The following is a 19329-nucleotide window of genomic DNA, read 5'->3' as shown; positions in this document are numbered from 1 at the left end:
TTTTGGTCACTTGATATTCGCATTCATTATATATACAATTTATATTATATATATATATATTATCCAACATCACTGTTACAATAATGCGCATATACCAGGACTAATAATTTACGTCAAGCTCTTGCAATTATGAAAGACAAAAGAGTAAAAAATAAATATTTTTGCACCACCCATGATCAGGATTTCATGTAATCTTTCATGCACACCTCACTATCAACAAATTCAAATAAAAATAATCTGTGCATTACTTCATTTACCAATGTAACACAAGTACGTCAAAATAATGATTTAATATTTTTAATATGTTAAATGGGTTAAAAAAATAACAAATAATTTTTAAAAACAATTAAAATATACTATTAGTAGCTATTTCACTATGAGAAATCAACGTAATGTATTATAATATAGTTTAACTCTAAACATGCAACTTATTAACATGTATTTAAATTTTTTTAAATAAGTTGTAATTGACAAAGTTTGTTAAATAACTTTTAAACATAACCGATGAAGGGACTTTAGTGCCATAAGCAATACACATATATTATGATGTATACCTACATAACTACAATATAAATTGTTGATTAATGATTTAGAAACTCGTGGTGTGTTTGGGTTTTACGAACAGAACCAAAGAAAGCCCATTCTAGTTCTACAACCCATGACAATAAGTTAGAAGATTATATTATGATTAATATGTTATATATATTTTGAAATCAAATACGTGTGTATGAACGTTAACAAAAGAATAAAATATTATTTTGTGATATTAGAAGATATAAAATTTTAATTGTTTTTATGTATATAGTAGGAAAAAAAGTGCGCTTCACTGAAGCGCATCCGACGGCGAGATGTATCTATAGTGCACGCGTGAAAAACATGGATGAGAAACTCGGATATTGGAAATTACTCGTAAATGGGAGAAAATTACGTTGGTCGATGTTTCAGTCTCTTCGGCCATTGGATTCAAGTACATAGGTAGTGCACAGAACTACTTGATAGTGTAATATATATATATAAGAGTAGGAAAATTATAGTAGGAGGGTAAGCACGAGCGGAAATAATAATAATAACCGATTCGCCGGTTGGATGGACGTACTGTCGCACGCAAAAGGGGTCCGGGCGACGGCTGCCGTTGGACTCGGATGCCGGCGGCGGTGGTATATAGGTGATGACAACGGGCCGAGAGTTGATTGCCGACGAACCGGAAATGAACCGGTGCAGTACTCCCATATATATAATGATAATAGTAATAATAATATATAATGCGCCATACTTTATATATATATAATACAATATATTAGACTGCTGTTGGTTTTCTCCTCTCCTCAAGACATCGAGAATTAATGAACCAAATCTATTCGGCAATATATTGAGATACGGTTTGGAAGATAGAATACCTATTTTGCAATTGTTGCATTGATAAAATCAAATATTAACGGTTTCTATCGTGAATAAAAGGCGAACGATGGTAGACCATGAACGACGTTAACGCTGCAGGACTTGGGGACTTTGTGTCAAAACCGATCGGGAGTATTAGTCGACCGGAACCGAAAGCCCTTCCACTCCAACCATCCTGCCTACCATCTATTCACGCTTGTGAGACTATACTACGTCTGAGGAATTCGCAGGATTTCATTACGGGATGATCCGAGTATTGTCACCGAAAATTAGTCTGATTGCCCGTCCGAGAGCCAAATTGGCTTAATTGGCCCGCCGACCATAATAACGTGCCGACCGCGCCATGACAATAATCCGCCCCCACTGGCTGCTGTAACTGACACCATCCAAGACGCACCACTAGCCAGCATTATGATGACATACCGTCGTTAACTCTACGACCGATGTCGACAGTAGAAAAGGGAATCCAGCTAGGTCTGAGGACCGCATCACAGTTGGTGATCGTCGGTGCGGTTAACGGATATTATATAATTATACATTATCCTGCACTGGGAAAAACGTCAGACGACAAATTTATTTCGTAGAGGGGAAAACTCAATATAACGTTTAAATTGACTGAATTCATGCTATGCTTCTAATACAACTAATGCGAGCTGGTTGTACAAACGAGCATTTTGTGAAAATAATATATTATATTTTATAAATTAATTCTTTAGCTTTTTATTATAGTTATTTTTTAAATTATACACTTATGTAGTTTATAATGTTTATATATTTAAATAATTACAAGTATAAGTATATTTACAATGACAAATATAAAGAAACAATAAATAAAAATAAATAAACTCAAAGTTAAAATTTTTAGTAAAACGGTAAATTATTAAAAATAAGTTACGAGTGAAAATAGTATAAAGAGGATAAATAAATAGGTCTATTTAAAATGCAATAAGCTATGTCAGTAAGTTGAGAGACAAATTAGGGTCTTGCCTCTTGCACCCTGAGATTACACGGGCTTATAGAACTAAAGATGAGAGAAAAGATATATTTTTGTTTTCTTTTGATTGTAATTTAATTTAAGACTTTTAGAAATTTCACTTTAGCCACCGAATTTTGATAAAGTCCGACTATTACTGTATACAAGTTCATATGAATAATGTATTTGGTATTTACAATACTTTAAAGATGGAAAACATTAATAAAAACGTATGTGAAATTTATTAAGATCCGATCAAAACATAAAAAATATGTTACATACCTATATAATCCAAAATAATTATACATGAATTATGTTATATAAAAAGAAGTATTTATCTAGTCTGAAAGGTAAAATAAATTTTAAATTTATGAACACAAAGTAAGTTAACTAAAAGATGTAATATTTCTGGACCACAATGATATTGTTTTATTAGGTCTACGAATTGGTTAAAACCACGTATTATTTCTGAAATATTATATTTTACAGTATGTACAAATGCAATATCCAATAAGCCGGAAAAAAGGAAGAATCAAGTTATATTTTTGAAATTATTTAAATCTATTATTTACACAATTTATACTTTGGTATATTTCAATGTATTATTATACTTAGATATCAGCTGCAAATAATACGGCTTAAAATCGTCAGTATTGGTAACATAAAATATGAGTATAGTACACACACACAGACAACTGTTTTACTCTATAATTTATATGTATACAATTTATTTAAATCAGCAAACAAAGTGACCATCGAAAATCAGCAATATGTAGCAACAGCCGTACTGTAGCAATTAGTAGAAACGAGTAACAACGACCGTCAGAAGCATTATAACCGATTTAGGTTAAAATTGGTTTATTCGCTTGAGTATACACACGAATAAATATGTATATATATTATACTGTATTATGTTTAATGCCTATATATACATATAATAGACGTTAATTTCGTTGATTCGCTGTGGCTGCTATAGACATTGAAAGAGGGAAAGACGCGGCGGACGTTTCATAAGATTATATCGTGCACAGAGCTCTTAAACGAGTTAAACGCTTATTTTTTCGGTGGTAAAAACGAATTAAAAACAACTGTTTTTCAGTGCTGTCATAATCCATGCTTGCCGAAAAAGAGTATGTTTTTAATTATCGATAAACCTAGACGCATGACGGAAATGACTGAAACTGTAGTTTATACCATACGGAAGGCTCACAAGCTATTTCATTGCAAACTCAGAGATTTATTGAAAAAATATTTTTAAAATACAATTTTTATAAAAAAAACAGGCTTTGGTTAGTTATTTGCGACAGCCTTATTATTGGAGGGGTGGCGATCATACGCATATGTGTAGAATTATGTTATTATATTATTATACAGTAAATAATAATGATTATTTATTTAGTGAATTATACACAACCTGTACAACAAATACATATAATTAAACACAATTATTTATGTTTTCCATGTGTTTTTATATATTAATATGCATCCAGGTGTGTTGTGTTGCGTATGTGTGGAGGGAAATCATAAACGTCGTTTCGGGTAACATTTATAATTTTTATCATTTAAAAATATAATAATTATATGAAACAATATCATAATAACTGGTGTCTGGTAGTTTATAATAATTATTAATATTCGGGTCGACATAAAAACCTGCGTTAAATCGATAAAACATTAGTATGCCTAAGTATGATTATGGCGTTTATGCGGACTGCCTTAAATTACATGATTAACGGTCGAAAACCCTCATGTGTAATGACTATACGCTTCGGATAGAACCTAAAGTTTATAATTATTTTTACCCAATTACAAACTTTCAATATCACGCTAGTTACCCTCGTTATAAAACTCATTAGTCAGTACTCGGGTGGGTTAACTTCATTTGTATAAAACATTGCATTAAGTGAACAATAAAAACATGCATGTATATTACTTTGACTTGATTTTTTAGTATATCTCGACAGTCTTTCAAAACTAATGCTTTAAATTATATTAATAATTTATATAGATAACTATATTTTGTTTATAAATTCTTTTATTTAACATTTTTAAATTCTAGTTATTTTTATTATCCATTATCTAATTACTTATTATATGTCTTGAAAAATTAATCTATTTAATGTCATCTTGTAATTTTTTTCTATAGTTTGTTATATATTTTATGTTATTAATACTATTTTTAAAAGGAAATTTTGTCCGTTATATTTATTATAAATAAATATTACATAATATATATTTTTCATTAAAACCTAAAATTAGTGTTTTAGAATATTATCTATTCTTGATTTTGTGAAATATCACTTAAATAAAATATTTTCCATGGGTAAGTACAATGCAGTGGTGAACTCAAAAATTCATTTTGGTTTTTATACACATGCAAATGTACTGTTTATTATTATGTATTGAAATTTTTCTTTTACACATTTTAATTCTCTTAAAAATGGAATTATAATATAAGCAGCTAAATAAACAATATATGATAAAATAATTGATAGAGCTGAAGAAGAACAAAGACTGCTAGCCGGACTACCGAGACATATATATACCTATACTAAACTAAAACATCTAGCAAAGGATAAAAAAGAATGAAAGACTAAGTTATATGTTGTAAACCAAATGGTTCAAAAAAAAAAAAAAAAGCGATATGCATTATCATATAATATTAAAACATACATTTAAATAAAACAGAATAAACCAGAATGCGTTTAAAATATTGCTGCTGTATTTATTATTTTTGTGTTTTTTAATATTTTGAAGCCATTAATGAAAAAAACTATTTATAAAAATTACACATAAATCAGTAATATGAAAAATTCTAGTACCATATTTTGTTAACAGAATTGACTTATATAACTTTTTTTTTATCATTTTTTCTTTATTCAATGTGGAACTCAGTGTATAGTGTCCATACAATATGCAAACCTGCACAAATTTTATATATATATATATATATATCTATAATATATATAATATATGAATCGAAATTATTATTAATTATATGAGGTTCAGAGGTTCAGTTTTAGTATTTCAAGTATATAATTAATGCTACAATATTTTGTGAAACTATTAAATTATTCAATGAAAAAAATTTCTGAAAATATAAAATAGTGTACGCTCTTCAGTGACATGGCAATTATAAGTATGGTTGAAAATTATTTTTTTTTAAATATGAAATTTCAAAATGGTTTATTGTTCATACTATAAGCATTTGCTATTTATTTACAAATACAGTTTCACGTAATAACGTAATAAGGAGTAATAGCAATTATTTAATATGCACTATATTATAATAAGAAATATTATTTCTAACAATATATATATACATGTATATAATATATAATATATTTATAAATATATATTATATATAATATTATTTATTATGTAGAATATTAAAGTGTCATAATTTAAGATTTTAAATTAAAAAATAGCTTTCTATTCCAATTTAAATTGTATACAACATCAACAAAACAAATGTTTTCAAAAGTTATATAATTATTATTTTAGGGACAAGAGGTTCATAAATTTTAAGATTACGGTATTTTATCTCGGCGCACTGTGTTCTTACTCCTCAATATCGGTGATTTATAGTGTTTTTTGTTTTATTCTTTTAGGTTTATTTTAACATCCTTCCTTACTTTTAAAAAATCTGAATTTATTTATCACTTACATTTATATTAGATCTTTAAATTCAACTCAGTAAAAACTTAGAAACAAAAATACATTTTATATACATGCAAATAAAAATGTAATAATATAATGTTTGTGTATGTAGATAGGTAATTTTATATTAATTTATTAATATGAACTTTATTTATTTTTTAATATGTCCATGTAAAAACTGGGAAAATTGCTCTGATATTTAGTGAGTGTTTTAAGTGTACCTCGTCATTGAATGATACTATGATAGGATACTATAACAGTTATTATGTTAATTTGAATTCAATGATACGTACAATAAACGATTCAAAATAGAAACAATATGCCAGTCTATATTCTTAAGGATATTTTATAGTTTATCAACATATATTTTATTTTCTACGTATAAAGCAATTTGTTTTTAAATTAGGAATATTACAAGTTAACCTAGATTTTGCTAAAAATATTTATCATAATATTTAATCATAAAATATCATTAATATTAACTTATAAGTCAATACGAACATACAGTAGAACAGTGTAAAAAGTGTAATATTTTACTCTTCGGGTTTTTTAGGTTTTTATCACTAAACTACAAATTAGATTCAATTTACTACTAAAAACTAACATTACTATTAAAGATTAAATTACTTTTTCTGATTTGAAAAATGTCTTCACACACACATATAATTTGAAAACCAACACATTCATCTCTCTTTTCAGAATCTAATTATATTATATTCGTTAAATAAAAATAATAATATTTATCAAAACAAATTATTTCTTTTAAATAGTTTCTAAATCTAAGAATATATTAACCAAGTTGATATAGAACACAAATATAGGGTAATTATCTATCTTTGTATCTCCAAATTATGATTCTACGGTATGATTACGATTGTGATCTTAAGTTGATAAAAAATTTAAAATATCGATAAACCATTTAAACGGTATCAATTTAAGCTGAATCGTCTTTTTCAATTGAGTTTTGAATAGAAAAAAGTTGAAAAGTAAAATTATGTCACGCATTTTGTTGTTGGAATACACTTCCTTAAATTTTATGTTTATGTATATTACATTTAATTCGAAACAAAATGACACATTTTTAAATCACTATTTGAATAAATGAATTTAAATTTTAAAAAACAAATTGTTTTCTATCTATATGCATCTGTATGTCTGAAGTGTATGCCAGTCAACGTCACACTTGATATTATTAACTTGACGAGAGATGAATTTGCAAGGTTTAGAATTAAATTGTATGAATACTACAAAAGTAATTTAAAACAAAACGTTTGAATAATTTCCACGAAACATAAATGTTATTATTTATATACATATAATGACGTATAGTCATTATTATTATATAGACACGCATAATTTAATCTTTTATGGTAATTATATTATTTACTTTAGGCGTATTCTAGGAAGCATTTCATGAAAGTAATACTAGTTAGTTAAAGTTCTAAACACCATAAGCAAAATAAAAGTAAATACAATTTAAAAATAAGTCAAAATTAATAATTATTTTTAAGCTTATAAAATAAAAATAAATTTGAAGTAAAAAATTATTTTAGTAAATTATTTAGTTATACTTCATAAAATTAATGTTTTACTTATTAGCTTTGCAGCGGGTCACAGAATTATTATTTATTGATCATCCAAAATCATTAAACATTTTTAAGAAATATAAAATAATAATTTAGAATATAAATAATCAATTAATATTACCAACTCGTTGCATTACACCTATATCTGACTATAGATAAAATACTCCGTGGTCTTATAAAGTCCACAAGACCAGTTCCATTATGGTGGGATGTCGCGTGGAGAAGCGCAGAATTAGAGTATTATCTTACTAGACTATACATTAGAGTATTAGACAGAGTATAATATAATCAATATCTACTGGAGATCACATCTAAAGTGATTTGCTTCAAAAAAATAACTTTTATTACTTTATGCATATCTCACCTATTTACCAAACGAAAAATACGATAGAACCGACTATACTCAATACTTAAATTACAAGCATTTAATGGAATTTAATTCTTAAACAGGCGTATGTATATTGCACAATTTATTGAACCAATTATTACACCGTCATCGTCAGTTTAAATTTTGAAATTTCACTAACATATTGTTTTTTACGACAATAATTGATCAATGAAATAAATTTTTCAAATTATTAACAATAGTGTTTAGCATTAGCATACTATTTTACCACTGTAGTCGCAGGCCACTGTATGTTTATAATTTTCAATAAATAATATAGAGATTATAATAATATGCACGTCATTATAGTTTAACATTATAATATTAATATAAATAGATTCATATTCATAGAGTAAATTATAATCATAATATCATAGTCTACGTCAATTGTTGTACAATAATACATCATAATAGGTATACTAAATATTATAGTAAACATATAAATACGTCCTATTATTATATTATTTTATATTATAATCGAAGTGCGCTCTATACAACTGACTGATGATGGTACGGGAACGCAATGGAATGATGGCGTGTGTAGGGATAGGAACGGAACGGTTGTGCCACCAATCAAACATTATAACGTCCGCATGAATATGCATTAAATGCACGCTCTCTCTCGACATGTCCAATATTGGCTTTATCTACCCTAACCTCCCTGCGCATCGTGCCTAGGCGTCATCGTCGTCGTCGTCGTAGTCATCGTAACCACCGGCGGCAGAGGCACGGGCAACGCGCGCTTCCCATAAATCCCTCGGCCGCGTTCTCTCCCTCCCGATGCGACCCACACACATATCCCTACACCGACACCCACACACACATACCCGACGAGCGGGTGTAGTTCCTCGTCCACGAACAATATACACCGTTTACAACTATAATATAATATAATATATGCATGCAAGTGTGTATGTGTGTGTGTGTGTGTGTGTGTGTACATTTTGTCGACTATATATATATAAGTATATATATATATACTACAAACACAGCAGTTTGATATTATAATATTATACCTATATATACGTATGTATGTGTACTATTGTTCGGCGGCGATGCGTAAATTCGGCCACAGGGACAACACAACGCTATAAACATATACATTTAATGCGTACATATATAACTACGGGGCCGTGGTGATGTTAGGGCGGGTGATGGGTTAAAAGGTCGTATGGAGGGGGAATGAGGGGGAGGAGGAGGAATGTGGAACAAACTATCGCGGACTTTGCGGTCGTAAATAATAAGCACAACAACTCCGCCGCCGGGTGAGTGCAACAATTATATTATTATAATATTGTTATACCAATATTATTATCGCGAGGCGGTGGTGGTAACCGGTCGGGTCCCGTAGCGACCGTCTTGTAGACTCTCGATTGTGTATAATCTTTAACCATCTCGTCGTCGTCGTTTAGACTCATATTGCCTTCCTCGCCATCAAACACGTTCGGCTACCTTGAGGCTTGAACGCACCCCCTTCCCCATCTCCGAGGGCGAGTACAATATACCTACGTACGATATAAATATAATATTTATATATATTATATACGCGAAGCTGCGGTGCCGTCCCAAGGGCAGAGCATGAGTATTCCTCTCTATTATATTATTGTTTTAAGACAGAAATGTACCCTACAAAACATTTTGAATAACTAATATTTGTACAACGCACACGCACAACTCGCCTTTAAATAATTATTTAAATAGGAAAAGAATTTTTATGACCTTAAAAAATCGAAAAAATACAAGAAAGTATGTTCAAAAAGTATTCAAGTATATGCCATTCAAAAAATACTAAAAATGATTTATTTTAATGATATATCTTTCAATAGATATTATTGCTTACATAAAAGTATGTATATACACGCATGTATAGAGTGAACACAATCACCTAAACATGGTAAATCTAATAACAAAAAAAAAAATTTAATAAGTAAATAGTACCTAATTATTATTTTATAAGTAATCGTTAAATTTGTAATGAAGTAATATTATTATTAAAATATTAACTATCGAAAGCAAAATTACGAGTGTGTTTAAAATTAATAAAATATAAGGACACTTTATAAATTGCATACAAATATAAATATATATATTTATAAAATTTATTTAAATAACTAACTCAGTTATACAGTTATTTTGACATTTACGTGAATGGTGTTCATTGAAAACAAGAAAATAAATCTGGTCGGAGTGTCATCTGAAAAACTGTCATACATTTCCCCTTTAAATAATTCAAGTCTAAGCCGATTTGAGTTTCGAAGCGAAAAGTGCATTTGTAATTTGCATTTTGTTCGGGGCGTCTAAAGTTTTCACGCTCCGGTTAATATTGCCAGAATACCATCGTAGATGCGTGGGAGGTAGTTCTTTTTCGTCTCTATTTTTTCTTATATATTATATTTCTTATGAAATTGTTGCAATTTTTGTTATTATATATTTTTTATTTTTCATTCAATGCGATTACGTCAACTCGTCACGTCGAAGGCCGACAGAAAATTCTGGAGACCCATCATCGATTGTGGCTGTGAAAACGTGCCGTGAAAAAAACATTTTAGGAACAGCGGCGGATAGTGGATGTCGTGTTAGACAAACCCCCTCCGGTGTCATCCACCCTTGTTGTGACAATTCTTTAAAATATTGTTTTGTTGCCTCGAGTGTAAAAACAACATGCGCTAAAACATAGGCTGGGAATGTAACAGCAAAGAAATAAGATGTTCTCTGAATCGTTTTTTAAGTCTGAAATGAGCGCGAAACGATGCCATTATTCCCGGTGGTCGACCATTAAAAATCATTTTTAATAGCGTTTTATTATTCTTATGTCAAAATAGAAATTGAGTTATAAAACCAACTAAAATATTATTATTATCAATGATATTCATTTATGTATAATATATGTATATATTTTGTTATTGTGTGTATAGTTTACTCGTATACGTGATTGTATATAAAACGTTTCCAATATAAGTGTCTAGTAAAATTTGTACAGTCATCGACATTATTCCTCAATTAAAGTGAATATAAAATGGGAGCATCCAAAAAGAACAATTTTTGTATTAAAACATTATAACATTATAACTTATAAAATACACCATTTAATAAACCTTACAATATTTAAAAGATATCAAGTATTCACATATTATTATATCTTTTAAACATAATATAATTAAAATAATAAGTGATATAATACATGTTAAACATACATACAGCATTATTACTTCGTTTTTTTTTATAAATAAAATATTATACAAAAATAACTTCAAAATCTGAATTTTTTATAAACAAAAAAACCGGGAAAGTCATTTTACTGTACAGTATATATCATGTGTTCCTCTATGAAAGTCTTTGTAATAAATGTATTACATTTGAAATCAATGATAAATAATTATATAAAAAAAAATGATTTTCAATGAAGATAGTTTAATACAATCTATATACTTCGGAGGATATTTATAATAAATGTATATTGCTATTATAGTAATATGGTAGTTTGAATTAATATTTTCGAAAAAAAATCCGTATATTTTGTATAACAATAATTTGTATTGTTATTTTTAAAATGCTAAGCCTAAATTTAGTAAAATAAAATAAATATAACCAACAATTACTGTATGCATTATGCTATAATAATTTTTCCATAAATAGTTGCTTGTTTTCAAAGGCTATTATATAAATTATAATTCATCGTGGCATTATCACGGTACCATTTTATACGTGTTTAATCGGGGTATTGATCCAAACATTAATAATTTAATCTACTTAAAACATCTCAAGAATACGACTCCATTCTGACTAACAGAGTTATATGTAAATAAAAGAGCGACGTCATGAAAAGCTGAATATATACTTTACTTAAAGCAAGTTCTTATATTATACCAAGGACCAATGACGAAAACCATCCAACTAATGATTAAACTCTACAACTATGCATAATGTAGGTTGTTATGAATACCTATGAGTTTTAAAGACTAAAGTAAATAATACTAGTCGATACACGGTTATTTAGTGCGAATATACTAAATTGATAATTTATTCATAGAACAGTAAAAGCATTTTGTTTCAAATACTATTGGCTATTTAATGTGATGACACTGATTTATATGATTCATAAGCATTCTATTATCGGGCTACATAAAACGCAACAAACTGGTCTATGAATTTTCATATAATTTTCATTGTTGATAAAATACAACATATTTCTTAATTTACAGCATTTTAAATATACAGTCCAACATTATACATAAATTAAACGCAAAAATATTTATAATGATTTATGGAAATATATAATTTAATATGTGTTGAGCCCAAAAACTCTATGCCAAAATTGTAATTATTAACTTTTAAGATGGTAAAAAATTTTAAAACAAAGTCGACTGTCGGGGCGCACAGTAATAGTGCTTACTTAATTTAGCAACGGTCATAAATATTAATTAATTACATGGTATAGAAAAAAATTCTATTTTAATTCTTTCATATTATTATTAAGTATATACATAATATATAACATAATTTAACATAGCATTGTAACAAAATTTAAATTTTTTCCAAAAAACTGTATGACACGAAGATAAAACTATAAGTATATAACAGCTAGGGATTAGGTTGAGAAGGTGGGATAATGGTTAATATTAATTGTATTAATTATATTTGTGAAGCACGGTGCTATATAATATTTCAATTGGAGTTGAACAAACAATAATAACAATGTAACAACCTCCCGTTATATAATATAATAATACCTATATAATATCGGGAGAGTGCGTATAATCGTTTGACGTCGATCGTAAATCGCATTTCACCGCCACGAGGGTCGGTCGTACAATACAATACAACACCAGTATACTACTATACTGTTTGGAAGCATAACGAATAATAATAATAACAGAGATAATGATAATAATAATCTTGTGCAGCTCTCCCAGCGCGAACGCGACTGCACAACAATCGGTTCGTTTGCACCAACTTTCCCAGATCACCTGCTGCTGCCCCAAAGCCCACTGCTGACCACCTACCGTGGATCTTCATCATAATAATCATCATTATTATTAGCAGCAGTAGAAGACACAGTGTCTATCCACCTATCGCATGATATCGAGACACTATTCAATAGCCAAACATTGGGGTACACATACTTCGCGATGAAAATAGTGTATGGATGTGTGTTATTTAGATGGCTGGTAGTGACCGGAAGCGCTGGTTAGGTTTTGTAAGAGTAAATTGTTAGGTATTTTAAGAGCAGAAAATAGTCAAAAATATTATCTACAACTATGTCGTTGATGAAGGGCTGTATATTTATTATTTTCAAAACCATACTGAATATTTTGAATTATTTTTTATCTGTAATAATTAAATAAATTATTTTTATTTAACACATTTAGACACATTTTTAACATTATTATGTAAATTATATATGTTTCATACAATTTAATAATATACATTTTTACTTTTTAATATGATTTTTATTTTTCAATTATTAAAAGTATATTGTTACCAACTAGTTTAAGATCACTGCAATACGGTATAAACCTATATAATAATATGATAATATAAATATATAATGGTGACCTGTACAAAAATAAAATATAATTTTTCGTATTTTTTGGTCGAAGAAACATTATGTATAGGTCACACACATGGGATACCAGAGTGGTCGACAATGGCGGAGTTAATGAAAATTGCTCTAAACCATTTCGTGGCTACCCTTGCAGGATAACCTACAACGACAATGACGTCCTCCCCTGGAGGCCAACTCCGTGATCGTGCCTTCGCAAAACTTAGTTTAGTTTATAATATATATGTATGTATGTAATATGAATAGTTCACACACACAAACATACACCAAGCGTGGTATGTATAAGTATACGAAATGTGCATGCCACACACGATGACAACCCATGGTGTAAGACCCTGTTAGGACCTCGTAAGGTCGACCTAATCTTTCTAGCGTTTATTTTTTAATGATTTTAATGTACAAAATAGTATTGATTGAACTATAAAACTTTAAAAACCAGTATATAATTTAGATTTTTTATTTTTTTCAGTTGTAAATTGGATTCTAAAAGTTACATTTTTCTGTTTATTGATGTTAACATATTCAATTTAAATGTTAAATGTGTACTTATGAAACTTTCAAAGACGTTCAGTTAATTTTTTAACCCATTGTTATATAAGGTATATAAATAAAAACAATCCACTCGTGTAAAATTTATTACAGTAGCGAACTTTTGATTACGGGAGTATGATGTACACAAAAATAAACTTTGATTTAACAACAAAATATGGTCAATGTTTTTGAATTAAATAACTGATTTTTAATATAAATATAAATAGTTTACTACGAATTTTCTTATTATTTAGTTTTATACTGTGAATTTATATGACAGATACAATAAATTTGTAGAACTATGTTAGGTATATATATCATTATTAAGTAGTTGAAATAAGTTAAAAAAACTCAATTATTATTATATATCATACCATAAATTATAACTTTAAACCACTATTACAAATATTTAGTTATTTAAATTCGAGAATATTCTGATTGTTTAGGTTCTATTTGTTCTAGCTGGATAGTTGGTACTGAAATTGATTACGTTTACTTAAAACTAATCTTCTAAAATTCAAGAATTATACAGGACTATAAATCATAACTTTTTTTAGAATTCAGTGAGTAAAAGTAGGAATTAAAATATTTAAGTAAAATTATTTCACTAAACAAATTAGTTCATTCAAAATAAAATGTATTCGAACTTATGTCACTTTATTTTTAATCTAACTTTTTTAATTTTAAATATTTATTTCAAATTTTAAAAACGTATTTTTAAATTAAGTACCAATTTATTAAAAATTATTATTATTAAGTTTAATGTTATGAGTAATCAAATATAACATGTGAATTTTGAATATTGCACATGTTTTAAATAATATGTATACTTAAGTACTACTTAAATACTATAGTGTGTTTCACAACAAATATCCCTTTATTTTAGTACGCCAAGTGGTGATTTTTCGTTACGTTTCCAAAACTAGCACGTAAATACGACGGGAAATTTAAAATTTAATACGTGTTTTACTCAGACTAAATTTTGAGCCCTGGTCTGAGTAAAAACTGCCACACGGCGCGCTAATATCAAGACACATTTGTTGTAAAACGCACTATAGTAAAAAATATATACAATCTAAGTTTTAAGATTAAATATAGTCAACATATTTATAATTTAAAACTCAATTTAAAATAGTTGTAGTGACATCTGGTTTATAATAATTCATCTTTTTATTTATCTCCCTTTTTCTTCTTTTTTGTCAAAACTATATCTCAATTATTAATTTTAATAGATAGTTTAGTATTTCTTTAAAGTCTAATTATAAATGTTTAAACATTTTTAATATATTTCCAATTTGATTTTAAATAATATATAAAACAAAAAAAAATGCACAGTATAATATAACATTTATATTTTTATTATCATTATTATCTAAAATCAGCGTTTTGTTTGTCATACTATTGTATGAACAAGAATGCACTGAAAATCTGATAAAAGATATTCTCAACAAGAAACCATTCAACCAAACTAACTAGATACGGAGTATCGGGACAAGAGAATTTCTGAATTGCGGTATCCTATAGTTATTTGAAATCCACCATTTTTAATCTTGCTTGAATACTCTAGTGTTGTTGTACTGATTTTTCTCCGAGTTTCTAGACGTCATTTCCAATATAGTATCTCTGAGAGAATAATATGCTTTGGCGTACTGTGCAATAAAATATGTGAAAAGTTAAATATATAAATGACGCTAATGGGCAGAGGTATGAAATCGAAAGTTTTTACACAATTACACACGAACCAACTCGTATAATAATTTTGAAATTATGAATATAAAACTTTTTAGTAAATCATTTAAATTGTATGGAACAAAACTTTTGGATCATATATAGACACACATACATCGCATTTTATTCAGTTTTACAGGATGTAAAATATAACAAAAACAATACAACTTTTGTCATTATTTTTATTCATAGCCAATTCTGTATTCATTCATATTAATCTTCTATTAATCAAGTTTTTTTAATATTATGATAAAAATTGTTATTTTTTGTTTAAATCTCCAATTTCGTTGAAATTTTAATTTAAAATGTCAATAAAAATAATTAGTATGTATTTTTAATATTCTTAAGTTGTTATAGGGAAATGTATAAGGAATCTTGTATTTTATGTTTCAAGCTTTTGATCGAACAAAACAAATTTTTATCGACATGCATAAAAAATCATTTAACTTAAAAAAATGTTTAAATTTCAAATGTCTAATAATATAGGTTACAAAGAACCAAAAACAACCAAATATTAATGTGTGTTACCTAAATATTGATTTAGTTTTCAATATTTTTGAAAAGTACCTACTGTGGATTTCCTACTTTCTACCAACTAAAATAAATATTCTACCAGAAACCACCCTCATTTTTAAATTGTTAAGCATTTTATGAATTTTATGCTCCAAAATACGACGTTAGCCACAAACAAATAAAATAAAAATATAAAAACATTATAAAACCGATACGTTCATCGATCATTCGAAATCTAAAATGTTTGTCCCAATTTTTTTTTTTTTACCAAATATACATTTATTTGTAAATTATTTAAATTCTCTAAGTTTTATAATTTTTGATATCATGACTAAAAACACATAATATTACTACATAAGGATGAAATTACCTGAATAAATACATAAATTACTTCTTAATTATAAATTATTATATTTAAAAATGTATAGGTTATAATGTTATAATGGTTATATTGTTTTAAATATTTAAATAATTACATTAATGACTTATTAACAGTAGTTCATATTATCAGAATTGTATTATTCTCTAAAGGATTTTATTGCATAGAGAATTATAATTATCGTAGACTAATTAATTATGTTCATAATAAATGGCAATGACAAACGTGGAAATTGGAGGGCGTACATTAATACATTTTCAAAAACCATAATCCTGACGGATTATAAATCAAGTAAACAAATTTGAAGAGCTCACCGTTCTCGATAAATAGCTATAGCCATTTTTCCCACTCAACTTACCATTTCTTTTTTTTTTAATATTAATTTCATTCTTATTAATCTTCCGCCTTCTACTTTGAATAGTGTCCCCTGAGAGAATAAACTTGCGGCAATGTTGATGTAATTAATATAAAACTCACAGTTAATATTTATTTAATTACGGGACCAACTCAACAGTTTATTATTTCTCTTTTGCCATTACCTCATCTATTTCTGATCCTCTTGTTATTCTCACACAAAGATCATACACTCCTATTAATTCATTTTAACATTTTACATTTATTTTAAAAATAATAATAAATATTAAATATTATTATTATTTAATATTTTTGAATATTTGTTATAAAAAATTATAAAATTATTCTTGGCAGGCACACGATGATAATACAAACATTTTAATACATTTTTAGACACTTAATTATTTTATTAAAATGATTAACGAATCAAATATAATACATAATTATACATAAGTAATAATTTATTTTTTCTCTTTTTAAAATGTCAAATTGTAATAATTGATAGATAGATAATGTAATATACTACATACATATTACAATATACAATTCTAATTTATTCGTGGTATAATTAATCTTATAATAACCGCCGTCGTTGAATTTTGTAGGGACCAATAATATTTTATAGGAGAGCCTATAAATATTATAATTCTTAATAATGTATTTATTGCATTGATCAAATATGGTAGTATAGAAATAAACCATTAAAATAAATTTATTTTTTATATTTATGATTAATAAAATCATTTAACTAGCAGCTATAAACTATAGCGTATATTATTAATAATGTGTATAAAAAGTTAATATACTGTAAGGCAGGCAATTAATAAATAACCCATTTGATTATCTTTTACTCCAACAAAACTCATTGCAATGACTAAAAGCAATTAAAAATTAATTATTATCAGATAGTTTATGAACTACTTTTGATTTTGTGTAATATAACATGGACTGTCATAAAATTGTTTTGAGTTTTTCTATGCAATAATAATATATTCACTAAATAAATTTGGGGTTTGCATTTGAAGTTTAACTTTTACGGCAGAAAAATATTCTCAAAAATATATGTGGAAAGTTATACAATTCATTAGAGTTTAAATTGAAAAACGTAAATCCCTGAGAAACCCAGAAAAAACTTTCAACTTCGACACATTTTTTCTTTTACAGCCCATCAATTTACGCCACACTCAATTTAAACTCTAGCACATTGTAAACTCTAAACCTTTACACGCGTTACTAATAACATTCAAATGGGTGAAGGTTTTTATTCCAAAAATGGATTTTTCAATTCTTCTTTTATTAAATGAATTAAAAAACTTTTCCCTAGAAAAAAAAACATAAAATCTATTTTTATACATATCCATCCTTCAAATGCAAAATGAAAACTTTTCCACATCAAGAACAAAACAAATATTAATAAGTTGGAATATGCCTAACTATAAATATTCGAATCCAATTAATTTACAATGAGTCCCAAAAGTACTATACAAGTGATTGTAGTAAAAGTTATCACAGAAATAGTAAAAGTTGAGTAATCTTTATAAAACGTACACAAGGATTAAATTTTATAAGACCTTTAAAAACAATAACCAAAATATTACTACATCTGTAATGTTATAATCAAGCTTAAAAATTATAAGACGATCAACTTTTGTTTCAGAAACATTTTTTTTTAACAAATTTGTAACACCAGAAACCATTGGGTGTAGTGTTTCAAAAACTATATTATTTAATTTAATCGATAAAATGTGTATGTATATACTATTTAAAACAATCAGATTTCATATACCACGGTGTAATAAATCCATGCATGTGTATTGTTATTTATAACAATATTCCTATTAAAGATTTCGTAATAATTTAAAATGTAACTACTTATTTAAACAAAAGAAACTAGATATATTCAAAGCACAGGGACATGGTATATACGTAATATTATAATTTTGTAATATTAAAAAAAAAATCTTTAGTGTTCCCAAAAATGTTATTATTATATATTTAATCACGATCGATATCAAGGTATTATTATGATTTATATTTGAATCCGATTAACATATTATACATATATTATGTGTGTGTGTGTGTGTGTGTGTGTGTGTGTATAGAAGTTCAGGAATAATGCGTTTAATTTAAATACTCAGGGATTTTCATGAATCTGCATAAAAAAAATGTTTCGTGTATGTACCATATATTATAATGACATAATGGTATATACAAACATAGACATTTCGATTTAGTTTCATTGGTATAACAAAATGTATG

General features: G+C 27.2%; 1 protein-coding gene across 10 annotated transcripts in view; it reads right to left on the bottom strand.

The window, feature by feature from the left end:
* The window catches only part of LOC132919374 (RNA-binding protein Musashi homolog Rbp6), a 376780-nt gene that overhangs the window by 173916 nt on the left and 183535 nt on the right, over positions 1-19329 (bottom strand). The window lies entirely within an intron of this gene.

The sequence above is a fragment of the Rhopalosiphum padi genome, chromosome 2 (assembly GCF_020882245.1).
Source record: "Rhopalosiphum padi isolate XX-2018 chromosome 2, ASM2088224v1, whole genome shotgun sequence".
NCBI lineage: Eukaryota > Metazoa > Arthropoda > Insecta > Hemiptera > Aphididae > Rhopalosiphum > Rhopalosiphum padi.
The sequence above is the reverse complement of the archived record's forward strand: the minus strand, read 5'-3'. Positions and strand labels throughout refer to the sequence as shown.